This window comes from Tamandua tetradactyla, chromosome 22, assembly GCF_023851605.1.
Source record: "Tamandua tetradactyla isolate mTamTet1 chromosome 22, mTamTet1.pri, whole genome shotgun sequence".
Classification (NCBI taxonomy): Eukaryota; Metazoa; Chordata; class Mammalia; order Pilosa; family Myrmecophagidae; genus Tamandua; species Tamandua tetradactyla.
The window spans coordinates 1,182,613-1,206,569 of NC_135348.1; the positions used below are offsets into that span (position 1 = coordinate 1,182,613).

The 23,957-nt window shown below is 36.4% G+C and overlaps 1 protein-coding gene and 1 long non-coding RNA gene across 4 annotated transcripts in view; one reads left to right on the top strand and one right to left on the bottom strand.

The window, feature by feature from the left end:
- The window catches only part of MARCHF1 (membrane associated ring-CH-type finger 1), an 894,978-nt gene that overhangs the window by 61,522 nt on the left and 809,499 nt on the right, over nt 1–23,957 (top strand). The window lies entirely within an intron of this gene.
- On the bottom strand, nt 12,405–22,635 carry LOC143666179 (uncharacterized). Its single transcript, XR_013167446.1, has 3 exons — nt 22,530–22,635; nt 20,898–21,037; nt 12,405–12,596 (listed from the first exon to the last, which is right to left on the bottom strand). It is a non-coding gene; the product is annotated as an uncharacterized LOC143666179 (long non-coding RNA).

Here is a 23,957-nt window from a genome sequence, read left to right on the forward strand (position 1 = left end):
CATTTCCTTCCTGAGACAATACTGCCTGTTGTCCCCCTCCTCTTGAGTAAAAGTGCAGCTTAGGCAAGATGGCAATATCCAACCTTGCTTGTTCTTAGGAGTGACCAACTGATGAGGTTCTTGTCAAAGATATTAAAGTGAGTATATGTGAGGCCATTTAGGGGCTCTCTTTAAAAGAAGAAGCCATCCTCCTTTCTCATCCTGTTGCCTAGTTAATGGATGTTATGGCTGCAGTCCAGCAGCCATTATGGAGTGTGTAGGAGAGGGCCGTTCTCCATGAATGTCTGGGAGGTGAGCTGCATGGGTCCTGGATCTGAGGAAACTTTAAGGAGATACTCGCCCAGGTATGGGCTTTCTGCTTCTAGAAGTCTTTTAAATATGAGAGAAATAAACTTTGGGCTTGTTGAAGCAGACATTATTTTAGGTTTCATTGTATCAAATAGCTGAACATAATTGGCATTATCTAAGTTGAAAGAAGAGTTGAACAAAGGAAGACAAGGACAATAAAAATGCAGGTATCAGATAATAATAATCGGCACATGGTGTGGTTTAGAGTAGAGTAACTTGCTATCCCAGAATCAAAATTTATTTGCTCTCATTGCTTTCCACAGAAAATTGTATTTATGAGAAAAATGTCCTCAGGGCATTATCGATTAAGAGGAAAATACTGTGACTAGGGCAATATTAGAAAAACTCTTAGCAAAAAAGAAATATTTTTTTCCAGCAAAAAAAATGTACTTTTGGTTCTCTTACACTTCACTTAGGAATTTTTTTTGTTGCTGTTTTAACAAATAAATAAGTGTGGAATTTGAGTACTCAAAAATATTTTAGACAGGTTTTGTTACTGTCTTCGTCTTTTTAATTTTCCCCTAGTTTTATTTTAAAGCACAATGTTGGTACTAATATTTAATCAAAACTTTTTCATTTTTCTGCCCTTTCCCTCCTCATGTGTTCCTATTTCCCATACTAATTTGTTGTCTTCCTAAAAGTAAAACAACGGAGATCTGATTATTAACTAGTGAGTAAAAGTCTTTCAGTGCTTTAAAAATAATTGCTAGTGTGTCCTGCTCATGCATATTTTTACCAACAAAATGCTGAAGTCTGCTACCTTCAGCGTGACATGTGAGGGATGATATATCACTTTTCCTGGGTGTCAGTAGACAACACTTCCAGTTTTGAATGACCTTGAAATAATAGTAACTAACATAACTGATCTTTCACTCTATGCCATGTACTTATCTTGCCACTTTGCATGTATTAGCTCATTTGGTCCACACAGTAACCCACTGAGATGACTATTCTTATTATCACCTCCACTTTACAGATTAGGAAACTGGCAGATGAAATAACTTGCTCAAACCACACAACTAGAAAGTAAAGGAGCTGGATTTAAACTCTCCCCATCTAGCTCAAGATTCTGACTTTTTAATCCTTACTCAATAGCTTGAGTTATATAACTACCATAATACCATTTATTCATCTCCAAACTTAGGATACTGCTTAGCTGATCCTCTTTGCTAGCTTATATTTCAAAGCGTCTCTTACTAACATGAATGGAATATTATTGGTTATGGACTGGTTATGATTCATAGAGATCTCGTAAAACTAATAGTCTCCTAATACCTCCCGATGCACCAACCAGGGACATCGAGGAAGATGAAAGCTACTGAAGGTTTTCAGTTTCTGATGCAGGTCAGCAACTGGCTAGAGACAGTTAGGGCAAGTTCTAAGTCATCTACCCAGTGGCTTTTTTTAGGGACTTTTAATTTAGGCACTAGAGAAATTTGCCTCTGTATGTTTTTTTTCCTCACTGCAATCTGACGATGACACGTTACTACGTCTACTTTGCTTCCCATGACAAAGTAGTTAGCTTGATCTCCGTGTTATAGAACACAGTTGACGAGGCTGGGTGATTTTTACCTTTTACAATTAGAATACTTTGATCTGAACCTTGTCAATTGGCATATTAAATTCTCACATACCTACCATATTTCCACAGTGTTTGGTAATTATTGTATCAAGATGCTCATGAATCCTTTGCATTACTTCTAAATTTTCCACAAAATGCATCGTAATTGAAAATTAAAGACTGTCCAAATTTTAAATTTAAGTTAATCTGATATGGAAGAAAGCTGAAGGTGGCCGAGGCTGCGTTGTTTGGCATAGTTCACTTGGTTTTAATGCAATCTGAAGTTGTTTATGGAGTATAGACAAGTTTAGTGCATAAAATGTAGCAAGGCTGTCTCTCCCTCAGCATTCTGCCATACTCGGATAAATTGTAGAATAGCTTTTCCCTGTTTTATGCACGTACCCTATTTGCTATTTACTCGGCAAGTGAATTTTTGGGTTTACAGAAAAATCATGCATAAAATACAAGGTTCCCATAAATTATCCTGTTATTAACACCTCACATTGGTGTGGTATATTTGTTAAAAATGATGTAAGCACGTCTTTATAATTGTACTATTAAATGTAGTCCACAGTTTGAATAAGAGTTCACTGTTTGTGTGGTTTAAGTATTGCTTCTAATTTTTTAACTTTGTAACATATATACAACCTACAATTTCTCCTTTTAACCCCATTCAAATATATTATTGTGTTGTTAATTACATTCACAATGTTGTATTACAGTCAGCACCATTCATTACCAAAATTTTACAGTCAACCTGTATAGAAACTGTGTATTATTCAAGCATTAACTACACATTCCTTACCCCTATATGGCCCTGGTAACTTATTTTAGATTCTGACCCAATGATTTTGTGTAATTATTTCATGTCAGTGAGATCATACAATATTTGAACTTTTTGTCTGGCTTATATTACTCAACATGATGTCTTCAAGGTCCATTTGTGTTGTTGTATGTATTAGAACTTCATTCCTTTTTCGCAGTGAATAATATACCTTTATGTGTATATCCCACATTTTGCTTATCCACTCATCAGTTTTATGGACATTTTGGTTGCTTCCATATTTTGGAAATTGTGAATAGTGCCGTTTTGAATATCAGTGTGCAATTTCTGTTTGAGTCTCTGCTTTCTCTTCTACTACTTTCTTTTCTACTCGACTTTCTCTTCTACCTAGAAAGTGGGATTACTGGGTCACATGGTAATTGTATACTTAACTTTCTGAGCAAGTACCAAACTGTTTTTCACAGTGACTGCACCATTTCACATTCCTACCAGTAATGAATGAGTGTTCCTGTTTCTTCACATCCTTTCCAACATTTGTAATTTTCCACATATATATATATATATTTTAATTGTGGCCATTCCATTGAGTGTGAAATGGTGTCTTGTAGTTTTGATTTGCATTTCATGTTGAACATATTTTCATGTGCTTTTCTGCAGTTTATATATGTCTGTTTAAATCTTTCTTTCCCTTTTTAAATTGGGCTGTTCGTCTTTTTTTTGTTGAGTTGAAGAATTTCCTTATATATTCTAGATAATAAACCTTTATGGATAGATGATTTCCAAATATTTTCTCCTACTGCATAGGTTGTCCTTTTACTTTCATGATAAATTTCTTTGATGCACAGAAGTTTTTAATTTTCATGAGGTTCCATTATCTGTTTTTTCATTTGTTGCTTGTGCTTTGGGGTCAAGTCTAAGAAACCATTGCCTAACACATTGCTTCCTTACATTTTCTTCTAGGGATTTCACAGTTTTTCTTCTTCTGTTTCGGTCTTTGATCCATTTTGAGTTGATTTTGTGTATGGTGTGAGGAGGGGTCCACCTCCTTTTTGGCATGTGGAGGTCCAATTTTCCCAGCACCGTTTGTGGAAGAGACTTTCCCTTGTCAGAAATCAGTTGGCTGTAACTTTGAGGGTTGATTTATGACACTGTTTGATTCTTTTGGGCTGTATGTCTGTCTTTCTGCTAGTACCGTAATAAGTCTAAGTTCAGGAACTGTGAGTCCTTCAACTTTGTTCTTCTTTTTCAAGATGGCTTTGGCTTTTTAGGGCCCCTTACTCTTCCATATAAAGAGTAACCTTTCTATTTTTGCAAAGAATGTTGTTGGAATTTTGATTGGGATTGTACTGAATCTATAAATTGCTTTGGGCTGAGTTGATGTCTTAATGATATTTAATCTTCCAATCCATGAACATAGAATGTCCTTCCATTTATTTAGGTTTTCTTTGATTTCTTGTAGCAATGTTTTGTAGTTTTCTGAGTCCTTTACAACCTTGGTTAAATTTATTCCTAGAATAAATGTATTCCTAAATCAGGTATTCCTAGATATTTGATTCTCTTGGTTGCTATTGTAAATGGGATTTTTTTTTCTTTCTGAGTGTTCATTACTGGTGTCTAGAAATGGTAGTGGTTTTGGGTGTTGATCTTGTACTCTAGCACTTTGCTGAATTGATGTGTTAGCTCTAGGAACTTTGTTGTGAATTTTTCAGGATTTTCTGTATATAGGATCATGTCATCTGTGAATAGAGAGAGTTTTACTTCTTCCTTCCCAGTGAATGCCTGTTATTTCTTTTTCTTGTCTAATTATTCTGACTAGAACTTCCAGTAAAATGTCAAATAGCAGTGGTGACTGTGGGAATCCTTTTCTTGTTCTTGATCTTATAGGAAAAGCTTTCAGTCTTTCATGTTAATTATAAGTGTGCGGTTTTCATATATGGGCTTTATCATATTGAGGATGTTTCCTTCTATTCCTAGGGTTCTAACTTTTTTTAATCAAGAAAGGGTGCTGAATTTTGTCATTTTAAAAGTCTTTTTCCAGCAAGACCACAATCTGGTCTTCTTTGTTGCCATTTTCTGGATTTTTATCCTGTCCTTCAGATGGGCTATCATTTAATGTTTCTATTTACCTTGTAATTTTTTTGTTGCACGCTGTATATTAAAAAAAATTTAAAAATTATAATATTAAAAAAAATTAACTCGGGATTTGTTTCCTGAGATGTTTGTTTCTTGAGTTTAAATCCAGCAGGTGGTATGAATAGATATTTTCTTGAGTGTCAGGAGCAACAAAACCAAGCAGACCTAAGCACAAAACACCTTTCCCTGTCATTGCAAACTGGCTTTGCTTTGGCTGCTGCTCTCGGTCTGAAGTCAGCCCTTCTGTCAGGATGGGCAGCCCAAGGCAAACTCCAAGTGCAGAGTTTGCTGTTCTTTCCTGGGCTTACACTTGTGAGTGGCCTTCAGAGCTCCCCTGTTTACTGGCATTCGAATGCCCTCTCTACTCCCCAGGAAAAAAGAAATTCTCCCTCTCCTCAGTATTTCACTGCCAGACTTAGAGCAGATAAACCTTTGGCCAGGGTCATTCTCTGCAGTTGTTTCTTAAAGGGCTTTCTGTGTCTCAAGCTGCTTTTGCCTGGAAGACAAATTCTGGGAGGGAGGGTGTACCAGAGATGAGTTTCCCAAGTTAGTCTTTTCCAGCTGGAACAAGACCAGAGATGTTCAAAGGAAGCACCAGCTAACTCCGTGCTGACACCAGCTAACTCAGGGCTCGCCAATGCTGTACTCTCTTGATTTGTCATTTGCCCAGCAGATGCAGCCGTTCAGCTGTCCACCACAGCTCTGAGGAATCCTGTCTTTGATCTCCTTCTCTGCCTTTATTTGGAGTGACTTGGGACAGTGGCTGCCCTTAACGTCTGGCCCCCAGTGATGTGAAGTAGCTACTCCAAACAGTGTCCCATGACCAGACTGCATGTGAACCCTTCCACTCACCCGCTTGGATCTCCGTGACTGGATTTTTAATGTCTTTTTCTGGCACCAGCAAGCTATACCAGAGGCTGGACCCTACATCTGCCTGCTGTGAGTGTGGGGACTGGGCAATAGCAGCTGCTTCCAAGAGTGAGCAGTTCCCTGCTATTTCCATAACTTACCAGTCTCTTCCTCTTCCTCTCTCCTAGATGCAGGACAGTGTTCTACGGTACTCTACATTTTCAACCAGTTCAGACAGTTCCTTCCTGTTTAAGAGTTGTTCTGGTAGAGGAACTGATTGCTTGAGATTTGTTCTCTGCCATCTACACACAATTGCCCTAGGCAAGTGAATTCTTTCTTTTTTTTTGCATGCTGTATGGTGGGATCACATTTCATTCTTTTTCCATGTGAGTACCCCATAATTGCAGCACCATTTGTTGAATTTTTGCTTGTTTTGGTTTTTGTTTGTTTTTTGGGGAAGTGCATGGGCCGGGAATCAAACCCCAGTCTCCTGCATGGAAGGCGAGAATTCTACTTCCCTACCCTTGCACCCCTCCTAGGCAAGTGAGTTTTAAAGTAATTTCTGAAAGTTGTTGAAATGTCACTATTACAAATAAGTTTTTTAGTGAGAATATCCAAAAGATATACATTTTGTAACATTTTCTTGACTGAGCAAAGAGGAAAGAAACTGGGAGCTTTCACTTCAGTTGGTGCAGTAGAATAAAATCTATTGTGTTACAAGTATAGTGTACATAGCATCTGACACACAGATGAAATTTCATACATGTTGAACGTATGAATTAAAAGTAATAGGACATGGGGGTAAAGACAAGGCATGCTGGCAAGCGCCACATTAATAAATTACTAACCGAGGGTTGACCAATATTTCTTTAAATTCTTGCATGGCTTAGAAATATAACAGTGTATTCTTTATAATAAAAGTAATTTTTAAACTTATGTTATTATCGATGTAGTACATCTGGTTAGATTTCCCCAGAGTTACACTGTGGCTTATCCCAAGTGAGTTCATACAGAAATTGACTGTTAAAATTCTTGTTGCCTACAGTAAAGATGGTGTTTGTAAGTATAGCAGAGGAGTTATGTAGAGTCCATGGCTCCTGCTTGGTTGAGAAAATGTTGAAGGTAAAACAGCTAGTGAAACCCTTCACTCTGTCCCTTGGAGAGAAAGGAAATGTTTGCAGATGATTTTCCCTCAGCAAAGAATGATGCATGATGAATACTGTTGGTTCCAGCATTGTATAGCTCTGTTGTGCTAGTGATTAAGATCAAAGATAATTGAATTCCCTACAGAAGAGTTGTAATGAACACTCCATCTCAAAGTCTGAACTTGAATACATAAATATTGAAAGAAAGTGGTTTTTTCCTAATATTATGTTAAGTCATGAAGAAAGGAATTATCCATTCTGATACAGATCAGAGAATGCCATGGAGCAACTGGGGATAGAACCTAACACGCTGAATGAGTATAAGTAAAAGCTGAGACTCAGCATCAAGGGACTGAGAAAAACCCTAGAATGAGCTGAGAATTAACATCAAGAGATTGAGAGAACCTTCTCGACCAAAAGGCGGAATAGTGAAATGAGACTAAGTGTCAATGGCTGAGAGATTCCAAACAGAGTCGAGAGGTTATCCTGGAGGTTATTCTTACGCATTAAGTAGATATCACTTTGTTGTTCAAGGCGTAGTGGAGAGGCTGGAGGGAACTGCCTTAAAATGTAGAGCTGTGTTCCAGTAGCCATATTTCTTGATGATGATTGAACAATGATATAGCTTTCACAGTGTGACTCTGTGATTGTGAAAACCTTGTGTCTGATGCTCCTTTTATCTACCATATCAACAGATGAGTAGAACATGTGGAATAAAAATAAATAATAGGGGGAACAAATGTTAAAATAAATTTAGTTTGAAATACTAGTGATAGATGGGGGCAAGGGATGGGGGTATGGTATGTATAATCTTTTTTTCCTCTGTTATGGTTTTATTTCTTTTTCTGTTGTCTTTTTATTTCCTTTTCTGGATCGATGCAAATATTCTAAGAAATGATGAATATGCAACTATGTGATGATATTAAGAATTACTGATTATATATGTAGAATGGAATGATATCTTAATGTTTTGTTTGTCTGTTGTTAATTTTTTTAATTACTAAATTAAAAAAATGAAAAAAAAAGACCTTAGTAGAAGGGTCTGAAGAATGAAGTAACATAGGATTTTAAGCAGGGGGGTCAAGATCTGGTTAATCTATTGGAGCACTGTTCTGGCATCTGAATAGAGAGCTGACTACAAGGGGTGTGAGTGAAGCTGCAGGCTGTTCTCTTTTAGACAAAAGATGGAGATCTGAACCAGGACAGATATAGGATATAGAAAAGTGGTGGATTTGAGAATTTATGAGAAAAATATGTCATGGTAAAGAGGGGTATTTTGGAAAGACGATGCATTCAGGTATTCAGAGGTTTTGTTTTCTTTAAAAATGCACATGATTTTGGAGAGGGAAGGCATTAAGCTTTGGTAGCCATTTAAAGCTGGTGATATTATTGCTATCAGGGAGAAAGAAAGGAGAAGAGAAAGAGGTAGCTGGACCCTGCATAGGGCTTCACCCACTTCACTGTATTGCCCGGCATAGGCCAACCTTTTTCTCACATTGGGAAGTCTTTGTCGCGGATCTAGACGGTTGACCCAGTTCTGAACTTAGATCATGGCGAGAGGAGAGTGTGAACTTTGTGGAAAGACCCTGATACTTAGGGAGCCAGCTGATTGGGGGTGCGGTGTCACTGCCCAGCCACCTGTGGCCTTTTAGAAAGTACACTTTAGTAGGTTCCTTTGGTTTCCCACATGAGGAAAAGATATCCTTGGTGCCGACATCCTCAGCCATCGAATTTGTAATTACCAATATTCACAGAAGTCCTGGGTTGGCAGCCAGCGGCTTCATTGCTCTGACGTATAGTCAGTGAGCTTGTGGATCTGCAGTGAGACCAAAGGCTCGTGCTGGCCTGGCCCCAGAATCATCTTTTCTGTTGTAAAGTATATAAATTCATCTTTTCTACTATACAGTATCTAAATCATTAACGCACACCGGCCTTGAAAACGGCTGTGGGCAGTGTGAGAATAAAACTCAAATGTTTTTTATCTAAACAACACATACATTTCTTTTCTCAACCTTCAACAGTTATGGTCACTGTAAAGAGAATAATTTACAAGTGCCTCATTTGTTTCTAGTATGTAAAGGACGAATGCCTGAGGAAAGTGCTGTATTTACTGTCTTGGTAGAACATCCCAAGGATGACCTGTGATATCACTGCCGTGAAGCTTCTGGATATCTGTATCCTACACTGAATTTACCTTTTCTAGAAGTTCCATTAAGAGTTCATCAGGATTCTTAGAATATGAGAGAGCTGGTACAGCTGTGTCTGGGATAACAAGAAGTTTAATATCATCTTTTATTTTAGCAAAAGTGGTGCTATAGATAGAAATGGACTTTTTGACTTGTGTACAGAGACTGGATGGTATGTAATGGTTATGGGTCTTCTTTGAAACTTGGGGATTGAAGGGAAGCAAAATGGAAGCAAAAATCAGTCAGAAATAAAAGTTCATAGCCAATTCTGTCTAATCAGATTATGAAAATTTTTCATGCAAAACTAATAGTCACCAAAATTAATGAGATTCAAGATGATGTTTGGAGCCATACTTTTTTTCTCTTTGTTTCATAACAACTGGGAACATAACTACAGGGATCTTGTTTTAAATGTCTTCTTCCTTCTCAGGACTTGAACACACCGTTTCAACAGATGGCCAGCGGAAAGGTTTCTTGTAGAATTGTTCAATGAATAGTAATCTTTAAGAAAATGTATTTTTTTCTTTAAAAGAGAGCATAGCAGAGGCTTCAGTTAATTGTATATATTCTATTTTTTGAACTGAACTCCACATGTTTAACGTTAGTTACTTTCTTACTAAATGATTTAACCAAAGATATTCTTAACCACAGAGACTCATAGTTGTTTCCAGCCCTGGGATTGCCCTGAAGACTAAGGACTGAGGATTTATGTGAAAGGCCTGGGTGTAATGGGCAGTCAGCCTCGTCATAATAGCTCAGGGCATGTCTGTCTAAAAGTCGGTATATAGCATGGTCAACCAAAAAGAATGAATGTTTTAAGAACTCTTACATGTAGCATATTAAATAAATGATAAAGAACAGCCTCTTTGCTCTGAGGGTTAATGCAACATTTAGAAAGGTTTTTTTTTCTTTCACTTTTTCAGTGTTCATGCAAGAACTTATTTAATTAAAAAAATAGATGGTATATGGAAAAAAGTACAGTCAATGTAAGAGAGAGTCTGTAGTCAACAGTAGCATTGTAATATTCTTCCACTGAATGTCACAAAGACATTTTGCCAAAACTAAATGTCAACAGGTGGAGGGATTGGGAAAGGGGTATGAATTCTTTGTGGAAGAAAAGGAAATGTCTTCAGATAGAGTATGGTGGTGAAGGCGTGTCTATACACTTAGACTGGATTATATGATGTGTAAACAAAACTTTAAAAATTTAAAAAAATCCCAAGAAACGAAAAGAAAAAGAACTTATTTATATTTGTAGTGTTAATCAGAGGGACACATGGTTCTGTACAGCAGTCATGTTCACCTTCCATATGGTAATGTTACTTGTAGATGCACTAATTAACCACCCTCACTTCTACCTATTCCCTTACATTTAAGTTCAACCTCATTAGTTAACCATTCACCCATCTTTAGCTTCTGTGTATATCTAGGCCCCCTATATTCTGTATTATAGCCCCTGATTCTACTTTACCATGGTTATAAAAGTGGAACCATGCAGCTTTTATCCTACCGTGTCTGGTTTATGTCATTCAACACTATGTCCTCAAGGCTTATCCATCTTGTCATGTGCTTCAGAACTTCCTTCTGTCTTACTGCTGCATTTGTATTTACCACATTTTTGTTCCACTCATCTTTTGATTGGCATTTGGACTGTTTCCATCTTTTAGTGTTTGTGAATAACGCTGCTGTGAACATCAGTGTGCAAATGTGTGTCTGTGTCACTGCCTTCAGTTCTTCTGGGTATAAACCAAGTAGTGGTATCACTGGGTCATAAGATAATTAGATATTTAGTTTTCTGAAGAACCGCCAGACTATCTTCCACAGCAGCTGTACCATTATGCATTCCCACCAGCAGTGCATAAGTGTCCCAGTTTCTCCACATCCCCTCCAACATTTAATAGTATCCATTCTTATAGGTGTGAGGTGATATTTCATTGTAGTCTTGATCTGCATTTCCCTTATAGCCAGTGAAAATGAGCATCTCTTCATGTGCTATTTAGAAAGTTTTTGGAATTGTTTCTGTTTCATTTTTTTTCCTTTTACCCTGGATTTTTAAAAATAAATTCTGTGGCAAATCACTGTAAGAAGGAGAGCATTCTTTTAGAAAGTTTGAACAAACTTAGGTTTCAAAATTGAATAATTTCAGTTTTCAATATGGACCTACAGATTTGTAAACAAAAAAGAAAAGTCACTATTACAAAAAAAGAAAGTCAATATTTACTCCTCCAATGTCATTATTAGAAAAATTTATAAATTTCATCTGATAAATTGTATTTTTATACTTTTCCAATGATCTCATTTGATTTCTTCTCCAAGTTTCCTTATGAAAATATATTTATGTTATTGATTTAAAATTAAGAAGTTATGAGTAGTACCTTTACTCAGCTGTATAATTTCTTCCAGAACAAATTGTTGCATACCATGAATACCATGAATAATAAATATGTTATCCACTGTGGTAAATACATTTCAATTTTCTTATGAAGATAAAAACAAATTTTCATAAGTTGAAGGCTTTTAATGGTTTATTGAAACAAAATATTCTTTATAAATATGCTTTTCTTCTCCTGCTAGTGTCATAAAACACATTGCATTTTTCCTATTGATTTGGAAAATGATTTAAAAGAGACATCATTTTATGATTCTGTGTCTTCGGATAACAAAAATAATTTGTTGTGAAAGAGACTCACTGCATTACATGAATTTGGTTTTTGTTATATGCACACTGTTCTTGATAAGGAACCTCTGAAGAACAAGCAATCTGAAGAACAAGCAGTATACTTGCTATTACCGATAGTGGTAGTTTGAATAATGTACCCTGGTTTAGACATGTTCTTGATCCTCCTTCTTGGGAGGAACCAGAATCTGGGAGTCACGGAACCCGGGAGAGAAAGGAGAGGATGTTGCCGGGTGTCATGGGGCAGAGATGTAAACCACAAAACCCGAGCATTGCCAGCACCAGCACGAAAGGTTACAGGCTTTCGGGAGAAAGTATTGCCTTCCTAATTGCTTGATTTTGGACTTCTAGTCCCAAAACCTTGAGTCAATAAATTTCCATTATTTAAACCAACCCATTATGTGGTATTTACGAGGCAAAATTAAGACACTGATTTTCCATTGTTATTAAACAGAGCACACAGTTAGTGTTCTCTGACCTGCCCAGAGATTCCCTATTACATGTCCAATTTTCAAGTTTGTTTCTTTTTTTCCCCCAGTTAATGTCTTTGGGAATACCATAGAAGATATCTTACTGTTGACATTGATTAAATCCCACAAGTAGTTATTGATTAGCTATTAAGTCCTTGAACTGTGGTAAGCAATAGAGTAGAATACAGAAATAGAAGAGAACAGAAAGACAAAAATTGCCCCTCTCTTTAAGGAATTTCTAATTGTGTTAAGAGCACAAGTCACATTTTATTGTAGTAGTCATAATGCCACCACAGACACTTCTAAATTATGTGGTCTTCTTGCTCCAAAGGTGAACATTTGACAAAACAGTGTTCCATTTGTATTCTTGCCAGTCACTCTTAAGGGTTCCATTGGAAAGCAGGAAGGTTCTCACAATAGGGTGTCATCCACATTGCCTCTTTCTGAAATATGGGAGCAGAGTAGAGGTGATAAGCAGGGAAGCTAGCGCGCGCGCACACACACACACACAAAGTTCTATACATGCATATATGTACATACATAGATCTATCTCTGTAGAGTATATATAAATGTATCTAGAGCACACATACATAGAATATATAGGTATCTATTTTTGTCTATGTGTATATGTTCAAGAGACATATATATATGTGCCCTGTATCTATATAATATATTTGAGTGTGCATGTTTGTACACACACATGCTAATCATTGGTTATGAATTAACTGGAGTTCCCCAGAATTACAGAGCTGAAAAGGATTTTACAAATTAGAAATTTTGACCACCTACACGAATTAAAGTGGCTCTTCCTTTAAAATTCCAGGCCAAGTGATTCTGTAATTATTTTTCTGTTCTGTTTTCATGTTTCTATTTGTCTTCATGTCTAAATGACCCTCTGTTTTCACAATATAAATTTTTTGTTTATCTGCATCTATCTATAATCTATCTATATCTATATAATCTACCATCATCACTGATTTATCTGTCATCTGTCTAATCCTTTGTATATTTATTTTTACTGATACCAAGTTTAAATGTAACCCAGAGCTACACACTTTTTTTCTACCAGTATTTCCAGTATTTATTATCCCTCAGGATCATTTTATGAGGTCATAAGTTTTCTTATTTAATACATTTTTTTGAAACAGAAGGATTTGGAATGATCTTACATAATTAGTTGAGTTCTTCTGGAGGGACCTGTGTAAGTAGAAAATGCAGAAGCGCAGAGTGAGCTGATTTTTCTAGGAAAATGACCATGCTCATAGCTCAGTGTTTCTAGTGAATCAGTAGATTGTGCCAATGAAATTGTTTTAATTCATTTACTGATTTCTTTGTTTTGGAATCCAGAAAAGAAAATACCTGATAGGTTATTCCCGACATTGCTTTGTTTAGTTTAATATAAGTCTGATTTCTGAGTTAATGTTCATTAATATCTTTCGTGTTCAAGGCTAGGTTTCAATGGGATGTTCATGAATTATGTGCCAATTATAAACATCATTTCAACAATTTTATTTCTACTGAGGATTAAAGATGTCAGATTAAGGTTAGTGTTTTTGAAAGGCTGCATGATGTAACTACTCTAGGTAGAAAGGCAGATTCTCTACTCCTGTCACTGCAGCTTTTCGCTCACTTGCTCTATATTCTTTAAAGCCTGGTTACCCCATCTGGCAGATATAAAGAGTCAGTGTAGCTATAAAACAACTTTAAGATTTGAAATGTTAGTAGGCTCAAGGGGCCAATAATGTGAATGAGGACACATGATCTGAAAGCATTTACTGCACAATAGTTTTGAAGACTTGAACATTAAGCTCATAAGTTCTTTCTGAAAAGAGGCACATTAAGGGGTTACAACCATCTTACAGTTACTTCGCTTTGTTACAGTGTTCAAATTACCTTATATTTTGGTTTGTACTTATGTTGTACCTCATTGTAACACAAATGTAAGAGCAGAAACTATTTCTTAAATTGATCTGTGCCTTTGGCATTTAGCACAGTCCTTTTTGTGAAGGGTGGCAATCTTAATCCATGCACAGAAAAATTTTGATGTTTTTGTTCATATTCTAATTAGGGTTTCCGTTTTTGAGTGGCAAAAGTGAAATGACATTGAAAATCTACTCTTAGTTCAGTGTCTAGTAGGATGGGAAATAAGAGACAGTGAGGTAGGGCAGAGGTTTATGTAGAGTTGGGAAGTGAGCTGGCTCTGGGCTTCACTGGCCAAATATCCATCTATCAACACATCTATCGTTTCATCTCAGTTTTAGAGTAGTGAACAGGTTGCTGATGTTTTGTCCTTCATTCTTGTGCTCAAATTTCCTTCAGGTATGTCCTCTTTGTTGCCTCGGAGTAATATGGCTATTCCCTTACTGTGTTGGAACTAGGTTTTTCCAAATCTCTGTGAAGCAAAGCTCGGTTCTTCCCTTTTATCTAGATTTAGAAACTCATCTGGGGGTTCTTTCCCCAGTGTAGAAAGACTGTATCTAGTTGAATAAGAAATAAGTTTAGTTTCTACTTTTTCTGTGTTCAACTAAATCTTTCAGATTTTTTGTTCAAGCATAAATTCTCCGTATTCCTCTGAGCCTAAATTAGAAGGTTGGAAGGAAATCATGAAACATTAAAGAACCATAATATATGGAACTATAGAAAATATGTATGTGAGGGGACTTTGAGGAACATCACCAAGTATTACCCTCCCCAACATTTAACATTAAATACTTAAAAAAAACATAAAAAATTAAACACTTAATGAGTAGATGTTATCATTGATTATGGTTAATTCATACCACATTGAGTACCAAAGTACTTTTTGTATTAAGAGGATAAATTAATATTATCTCTTATTAAATATGGTTCCTTTTTCTAACTGGGCAACAAATGGACCAAATGGATTAGTTGTTTTAATTTATGAAACTTTGTAGATGTGCACTGAGTTACCGAGGACGTTCTTTTATCTTGTAACTGTCATGGTTGTTCATCCGAGTTTGGGGTGGAATACTTTTTACCCTTTGTTACAGTAGGTATTGGCTATGATCTGAGGTTAAAAAAAATCAGAGAAAGGCCTAGGAGTTAGTCTGAACTTAGGTGACAGCTGATGATTTCCTGAAACAAGAAACTTTAATGCAGTTAGGAAGTGTACTATTTGAAGCTGAATTATGTGCAAGAGGAAGATGAGTATAAGATGACAAAATAATGGGGCAATAATTCTTTTATTTTTTCCCCATGAGCAGGCACCAGGAAGGGACCCTGGGTCTCCAGCATGGCAGGTGAGAACTCTGACACTGAGCCACCTTTGCCCACCCTGGGGAAATAATTTAAACAATAATCACAAATCCTGACTTCTTTCTAATTTGGGATTGTGGCCGGGGACTAGTCATCTAGTCTAAGACTAGTTTCCTCCTTAAAAAATTAGTTTAGTGGGTTTTAGTCAGTGGTTTCTCAATATCGCATGGAGTTCTGTAATCCAGATAAAAGGTAGAGTTTCAGCTGAGTAAAAAGTGCTAAGGATATTGATGAGTTAATTGAAATTTTTTTCTTTAGTGAGTATAATTTCCCTCATATGGTAAGGAAAGGTGAACAAATTTGGAGACTATACACTTGACAATGACTTTTTAATGAATTTTTTGACAGTGAGAAATTCAAGGGAATTAAAGCCCTTAGCTCTGCTTATTTTCCCATTTTTAATCCATTTGTTATTTCATTTACAAAACCAAACATGCTTTCATTTCAATATAATTGTGAAGAGATATTGCACCTTAGTAGCAGTTATGCTACTAGGAATGTCTTCAAGGTTCATTGTATTATTGAATATTTGACATGAGTTTAGTATTTAATATGCTGAGGTAATATTTTGTGTTATTTTAGTATTATAGTTACATGTGGAAAATATGCTTAGGTTTTCATTACTAATTCCTCCTGTATAAAACACTAAATGTAGTTTTCACAATATAAATACACGCATAAAATTAAAGAATAAAATAACCATTTTACCAATCTGTGGTGAAATTTACTCATGAAAGCATGGGGTTTTAGAGTTGGAAAACATGCTGTTTACAGCCGCCTCATTTGGTCACAATGGTAGTTAGTGATAACACTAGAATAGGACCCAGATGTTCTGATTTCAGATCCAGTCTTCTTCCAATAAAAAAGTTCACTCTCTTGTCTTCCTTCTGTCTTTCCTGCCTCTGATCCTTTTTCTGGATGAAATGTTCTCCCCACCTCCACCCCCAGTGTTGGCTGCTTGCACTCAGATTAAATGCTGTTTCGGGTGGAATTGTATCCCCCAAAAGGTAAATTGGAGCCCTAATCCCCAACACTTCCAAATATGAATTTATTGGGCATAGGGTTGTTACCGATGGTATTAGGCAAGTTAAAATGAGGTCATACTAGAGAAGGGTGAGCCCTTAATCCAATATGTTTAGTGTCCTTAGAAGAAAAGGAGAGGAGACACAGACAGAGAGAGAAGATGGTTGTGTGATGTTGGAGACAGAGACTGAGTTTAAGCCACAAACCAAAGAATTCTGAGGATTGCATCAGTCAGAAGCTGGAATACAGACTTGGAACCGAGTCTTGCTACAAACTTCAAAGAGAGCATGTCCCTCCCAGTACCTTCATTTAAGACTTCAAGCCTCCAGAGCTGTGAGAAAATAATTTCTGTTGTTTTAAGCCATCCAATTTGTGGTGCTTTGTTACAATAGCCCTAGCAAGCTAAGATAAATGCCCTTTATTCTGAACCCAATACTCACCATTGCTTGTCTTTCTTAAAATATTCCATTCTTTTCCTTCTTAAGAATGAGTATGATTTGTGACTTTATATCTATTTTTATGTTGCATTTACTTGCTAAATGTCTGTCTTCCCTACTTGTGTACAACCTCTTTGAGGACTAGGGATCTTGCCTTTTTTTGGCCTCCATTGTTGCCCAGTATTTAGTAGAGTACCTGGCACACATTGCCCAATAAATTTACAGTGAGTAAATTAAGTTGTAAAAGGATGAAGCAATGAGTGCACTATGACCAAAGCAGTGTGCTTCGTGTTTTACGAATGATGTAGGAAGCTCAGACTATCTATATCATTAAATCCATTTGATGAAAAAACATACAGATTTACTAAACATCTGAAAAATCTAAAAACCAACTGTTTAACAAAACAAAGTTAAAAATCATTTGTTAACTAAATTTAGCATCATTCTTAGAAGCAAAACAAAACCTATAGGGCCTGTGGTCATTCATAGTCACATCTTGGATATTTATGGGGATTTATAGAAATGTAGCATGTGAGCGTAAAGGATATATCAAGAAGGCAAAATTTTAATGCAACCACTTAAGTTATCAGGAAGCAATCATAAATTATAGGATCATGATGTTTTCAGTGTATTTTTGGGAAGTAATTTATCTTGTGCTGTGTCCTTTTACAACCCACTTCCATACAATGCATTTCTATCAGTGTATAGGTAGCTAATTTCTATGAATTCTTGGAAATTATCACTAGAATTCTGAGCCCAGTTTGACCACTGGTATGATGTTATATTCTGACTCTAAATAGTTCCAGGTGAGTAAAGATGTGAAGAAGGAGTGGGAGGGAGCTACATCGGAGGCCTCACATGACTTCTTATTTATTCCCAAATTTGGCTCGCAGTAAATATAAAAGCTCTTAGCTTACTAGTTAGTAATACTCACTTTACATCATTGCCTTGATTTGCTTCTTTGGAATTTAATAGAATGTTGCTAGAGGCTCACAGTTTGCAATTTTTTTTTCTTGTAATTTGTTCTGTGTTCATGGATTATCTTCAGGGACATCTAATACTTGTTTTTCTCCTTTTGGCTATAGCTAATCACGTATATGATAGTTTTTGCTGTCTCTTCCGTAAGCTCCTATTATGATCCTAATTGCAAACTTCTGCACTATTTAATGCCTTGCAGTCTTCCAGTCTTTGGGGGAAAATTCGTAAGTTGATTGTTTTCAAGAATGTATTTTAGAATAAAATGGCTTGCAGTAGTCCATTTGTATGGAATTGAATAGAGAGTGTGTCAGCCTGATATCTTAAAGGCCAGCAGGATGGGGATAGGGGAGCTTTTACTCAGAACATTGGTCACTCATTGTACTAATTATCCCAATAATGCTCAATTGGGCCACAGCTTTCTTTTTTCTGTAATAGGATCTAAAATGTCTCCTTTTCTGGTCTCTCCTGCTTCTCATTTATGATCCCATATCTGAGAGGTGTGTGCATGTTTGTGTGTGCACGAATGTTTGTACAGTTGGGAGGCTGTGGAATGAAGGCGTAGTGGAATGAAGGAAAACCCCATGAGCCATATGGCTAGCTGCTAGTACTTCCCCCAAGGTAGAAAAAGCATGGAAAGGCGTGACTGCCATTCCATGTAAGAACAAAGGATACCTTCTTTATGTCTTGTAAGAGAAATGTATACTCTTATTTAAGGCAGTAAATAAAAGACCAGTTTTCTTAATTCCATTGTACAGAAACAGATCATAATTTGGTCACAAATCATAAAACAGAGAGGAGCCTGTTGAGTTCTAAGGACCCCTTGTCGAAAGAAGAGGAAAAAAATGATTTGGGCAGCAGAAATGTGTGTGTGTACAAACATTGGCATAATTTACTCTAAACTAGAGGCATAAACTCAATACAAGTGTTAAAGTCACGAACTCTGTTGAAGGTCTGTGGAAGTAATGCTGTCCAACCACTCCAGAAAGATAAACTTCTTTTAGTGGTTTCTGAGTTCTCTTTTAGAAACTTATATTTGTAAGCATGAAAATGTGCTTGTACTTATGTCTGAATTGCCTTGCACTGAAGGTATTGTCCATTGTTTCTCCAGGCTTTCACAGTGTACTGATGATAATATTCTTATAATAAAACTCAGAAATCCGTTATTGCTCTGTATCCCAGACTTATCTTCTGAACTGAAATTCTCAACCTTTTAGGAGTTTGTGAAACCTAATGTCATAAAGATTTGCCTTTCCTCAAAGAGCTTTGGAAAATTGAAATTGGGTTGAAAAATTTTAACTTTGAGATCATGAAGTAATTTTAATTCAAGATGCATTAAAGTGTAACTGTGCCCCGATGGAACGGAGATTGTAATTTTTAACTGCATGGTTGTGGAACGATGCACTTTTGCAGGAGGTGTTCAGTGAAAGAGGTATGAAAGGCATGTCCCAACTTACTGTGCTTCCCAGAGGGCTTTTTATAAGCTCTTTACGAAGCGTCCAGTGTGAAAATCATCACTAATGGCTTATGTAAGAGGCCAAAGGCTGTATTTGCCATCACCACTTTCCAAAAGAGCCCTATGAATTCTCCATGCTCCATCAGTGAAACATGTTTTGATACTGTGAACATCAGTAGGACCCACCTCTTAATTCAAAAACAGTGAATTTCTCCTCCTCCTCTAGGCTAACCGGTTCTCAGCCCCCCTTGCCTCTTCTATAATCTTAGCCCATCACTTGTCTTATTTCTCCCTTAAAGCATCTGCCGTCTTTCCCTTTCCTTCATGCCATTTATCTTGCCATTAAGCTTTCTTTTCCAGATTCATGGTTTCTGCTTTCCTTCATTCTTTAAAAATGTTTTTCCATTCACTTTGGGACATTTTCATTCCTTTTGCCTTCTGTGAAGTTGAACCTTTGATGTTCTTCTTTTACTCTCTGATTTCTTCCCCCTAGGGCTTCTTTTCTCACTATTCACTTGTTAAATACATGAGTTCATCAGACTCTGACTTTGGCCTTTATTGGCTCAGCATTTTCTCCTTGGGTAATGGTACTCATTCTAAAAACTTAGTTATCCTGTTTGTACTCATGACTCGCTGTTATTTAAATTTAGCCTTGGTACTGTCCTGAGCTCAGAGCCAACTCTCTGAACGGTAGGTGGGCATTGCCACCTCCCTGTTCTATTAAACTCAGTGTTGGTAGATCCAAACACCTTTCTTCTTAGGATAATCTTCTCATCACTCCATTTCTCGTGCAGATAGAGCCCTTCCTTTTGCCCAGCTAGAAGACAAATAGGTGGGATTCCACATTCTTTTTCTTGTTAAATTCTGGAAATTATGTCTACATATCTCTCTTTTTCATATTTATCTTTAAGATTTCACTGCCATTGGCATAGTTTTTCATATCTAGTTCTCTGGTCTCTAATGCCTTCTTTTCCTTTATCATTTTCTTACATTGTCATGGGCATTATTAGTCCCTTGTAAAACTTAAATGCCTCCATTTCTGACAGAGTCAATGCTTAATTGTTTGTCATGGCATTTTAATATCTGGTCCCATCTTAATTTAAAATGCCTTTTTTCCGTAACATCCCTCCAAAGATGCTGCACTAGTCAATCTGCACGTGTTGTGTGTTCCATGCTTATGTGGTTGTGGTTTTACGTTAAATTTTCTCCTCTACCTTCAAGGCTCAGTGTCTTGACCACTGTCTTGTTGCTACCCTGAGACCAGACAAATGAGTGAATTCTCCCTCCTTACCACTTGACAAGGAAATATCTGATGCCTTAGTGCTCTCATTTCATTCAGACTAGCATTACAGTTAATTTCATCCATATCTTTATCCACCTATGGATTGCAAAATCCTTAGGGTCAAGGAGCAGAAATTATTGAGGACATTGGGACATCCTTAGAGGGGACATTATGTAGTGTTGGAGGCTTGAGAGGCTTAAGATGGGACTAAAAAAATTTTTGGAATTTTAGGTTACACTGAGACAGCCATGGACAGATGACAAGGCTAGGCGTAGGGTTTAGGATCTGCACTTACTGCGGCAGCTTATGATGACCAGCAGTCAACTCCCATAGATACACACCAGTTGGCTCCTGTCATCCTCATATGGAATCGATTACCTGAGACATCTCCTGAGAATTTAGAGTTGTCCTTAAAGTACGCTCTTAGCAATAATGCTAAGGATAATAATGATTTTGATATTCCACAGAGGGAGAAGGGAAGGCGGAAGAAAAGAAACAGTCAGTTAGGACTCAATTAGTGCCTGTACTTTCAGTACTGTTTAGATGGCTTATGTTTTGCCTTGAGTTTCTGTTATTTATGGATCCAAGATTACAGGTAGAAGTTAATTCTTTTTAATTTATGTAATTTTAATTTACCAGACGCATTTGCTAATAGATGCCTGGTAATTAGATGAATAATGGATTCTGTTGAAACACTGAAATATTTAATTTAAATAAGTGTGTATTGTCTTTTTTTAAACTTAATTTAATTTGTAGGAAAGAACGCATAATTCTTAGTTTCAGAAAACTGAGAGGTTTAAAAAGGCAAAATCATTTGTCTGGATATTGGTGCCACCTCCTTTTTCTACATCCTTTTTCTCTGTAAGAGTTGGTCATGGCATTGCATAGTCATAGCCCAGTATCCAAACAACTCAACTCCTGTCTGACTGTAGAACATCATGGAAAGTAGGGTGGAGCACTATTTGTGGTTTAGATCAATTTTTTCAGTTGCATCAAACATGAAATCATTTCTCTTTCGTAGCACTGCAGTCTGTGCAACCTCAGTTAGAATGTTTCAGCTGTTTTTAAGATTTAATTTAGTAAGCAGATGTACAATGTCCTTAACCTACAGCAAATTGTACACTATATACTTTTGTTTACTTGATTTTTTTCCCTAAATTAATCCCCCATTTAAATAATAGAGGTGATTTCTAAATTTCCCTGTTATTATTTAAAGGCCTGCTGTTTTCAGGTGCTATGATTTCTGTCTATTATAATATATCTAAGATTTCCATTAAGTTAAGTTGTCAAGACTTTAAATCTAATCATAATTTTTTTTCTGTCATTAGTACAAAGAGTTTAAAACCATACATTATTGTGGGCAGTTAAGGGATTAGGCATGTAGTGATATCTCTTTACAGAAAGCTTGGCACAAAGTGGGCACTCAGTCCACCTTGATTAATGTGTGCTTAATTAATATTGCTTTATAGATAATTTTGAGCAGGTATTTGATTAGTGTCTGTGTGTCAGGAAGAATAGGTTGGGACTGGCTATGAGTATATACATTAAGATATACTTTGTTTAAAATGTTGAGGTTTTTAGAGAAAATATACCTGACTTGCATTTTTTTCTTCAACTCTTTTTTTTACATTTTTCATTGTGAAATATCACTTGTTAACAGAAAAGCAGTAAATTTCAAAGTGTGTTGTAACAGGTAGTTATAGAACAGATTTCAGAGTTTGATATGGGTTACAGTTCCGCAATGGTTTTTCCTTCTAGCTGCTGCCAAGACCTGAGACTAAAAGAAATATCAGTATAATGATTCAGCAATCATACTAGATAGCACATTCTTAAAATTATAATATTAATTAAAGTCCATGGTTTCACTTAGTGCTCACTGTTTGTGTATTGTAGTTTCATGATTAAAAAAAAAAAGTTATTCTCTTACCATATATGCAACCTAATAGTTCCCCTTTTACCCAGATTCAGATATATTTCAGTGCTGTTAATTGTGCAGTGTTGTGCTATCATCACCACCATTCATTACCAAAACGTCACCGGCATTCTAAATAAGAACCCTGTACATGTTAAGCCTTAACTTCCATTTCCTGTCCCACTCCATCTCCTGGTTATCTGCGTTCTAGATTCTGACTCTGAGTTTGCTTATTCTGATTGTTTCAGATCAGATCATACAATATCTCTCCTCTTATGTCTGGCATATTTCACTCAACATGATGTCTTGAGGGTTCGTCCACGTTGTTGCACCCCTCTTGCACTCTTAACTCTTTGTAGCCCACCTCCACACAGCAAACTGATTAAAAAGAAATAAGTCAGATCCTATCACTCCTCTGTTTAAAACATAAATCATTAATAAAAGATTTCCTGTTACAGTTAGTATAACATCCAAAACTTGTACCATTGCCTTTTTTGCCTTACCTAGTCCAGCCTTGCCTAAATCACCTTGGCTTACTTCATTTAAGCTACTTGGATCTTTCTGCTCCTTAAATACGCTGAAGCTCCCTCTTATCTTGGGGACTTTGTGTTTATTGTATTTGGTATGATCTTACACCATATTTTTGTCTCCCATTTTAAATAGACTATCAATAAATGTGGTTTGAATGTGAATTTTAACTATGAGCTAGGATCTTCAACTCTTTTTTTTAAAGTGGAAAAATATAAACTCTCACTTTACTCAATAGAGTATACCTAAAAATAGAGTGAATTAGCTTCCATCTATCATTATTTCCCCTAATCAAACTAGAATTCTTTGCTTTGCTTCAATCTTTGTATTGGTTCACTTGAATGATACTCAAGTCTAATCGTCTTTCTAGAGATAGTCTCAAAACAGCAATTCTTTCCAGTAAACAAGGTGTGATTTGTCCACAGAAGCAATAATATATTGCTCCAAACCTTACAAAGTTAATACCTCTTTAAGTATCCTGGGAGCAAAGCCTGTCTCCAACCTCGGTGGGAGATGAGTCTCACTTTGTAGAAAATCTGAAAGACCTTTAGAGAGGGGGAACTGCGAAGCAATGCAAAGGACTAGTACCACATCTCATATAAAGTAATTTAGGAAAGTTGTTAAAGATATACAAAAAGAAATTGTCTATATTCTGGTTATAATGGGTTACTTTTAATGAATATTCATAGCTCAGCTGCTGAAGTAAGCATCTGTTGTAAACAGAGTTCAGGATCACAGAGCTTTTGTTCTTGTTATAACCCACATTCAGGAAGAGAAGTGCTCCTTCAGGTTAATTAATTTGTTCACCTTTATTCATCCTCTCTTTAGTAATCAAACTTTTAATTTTAGTTTGTTTTACGTAGCATTTTTAGATCTTTTTATATTCTTCTTACACATTCAAGCTTGCTATAAAAA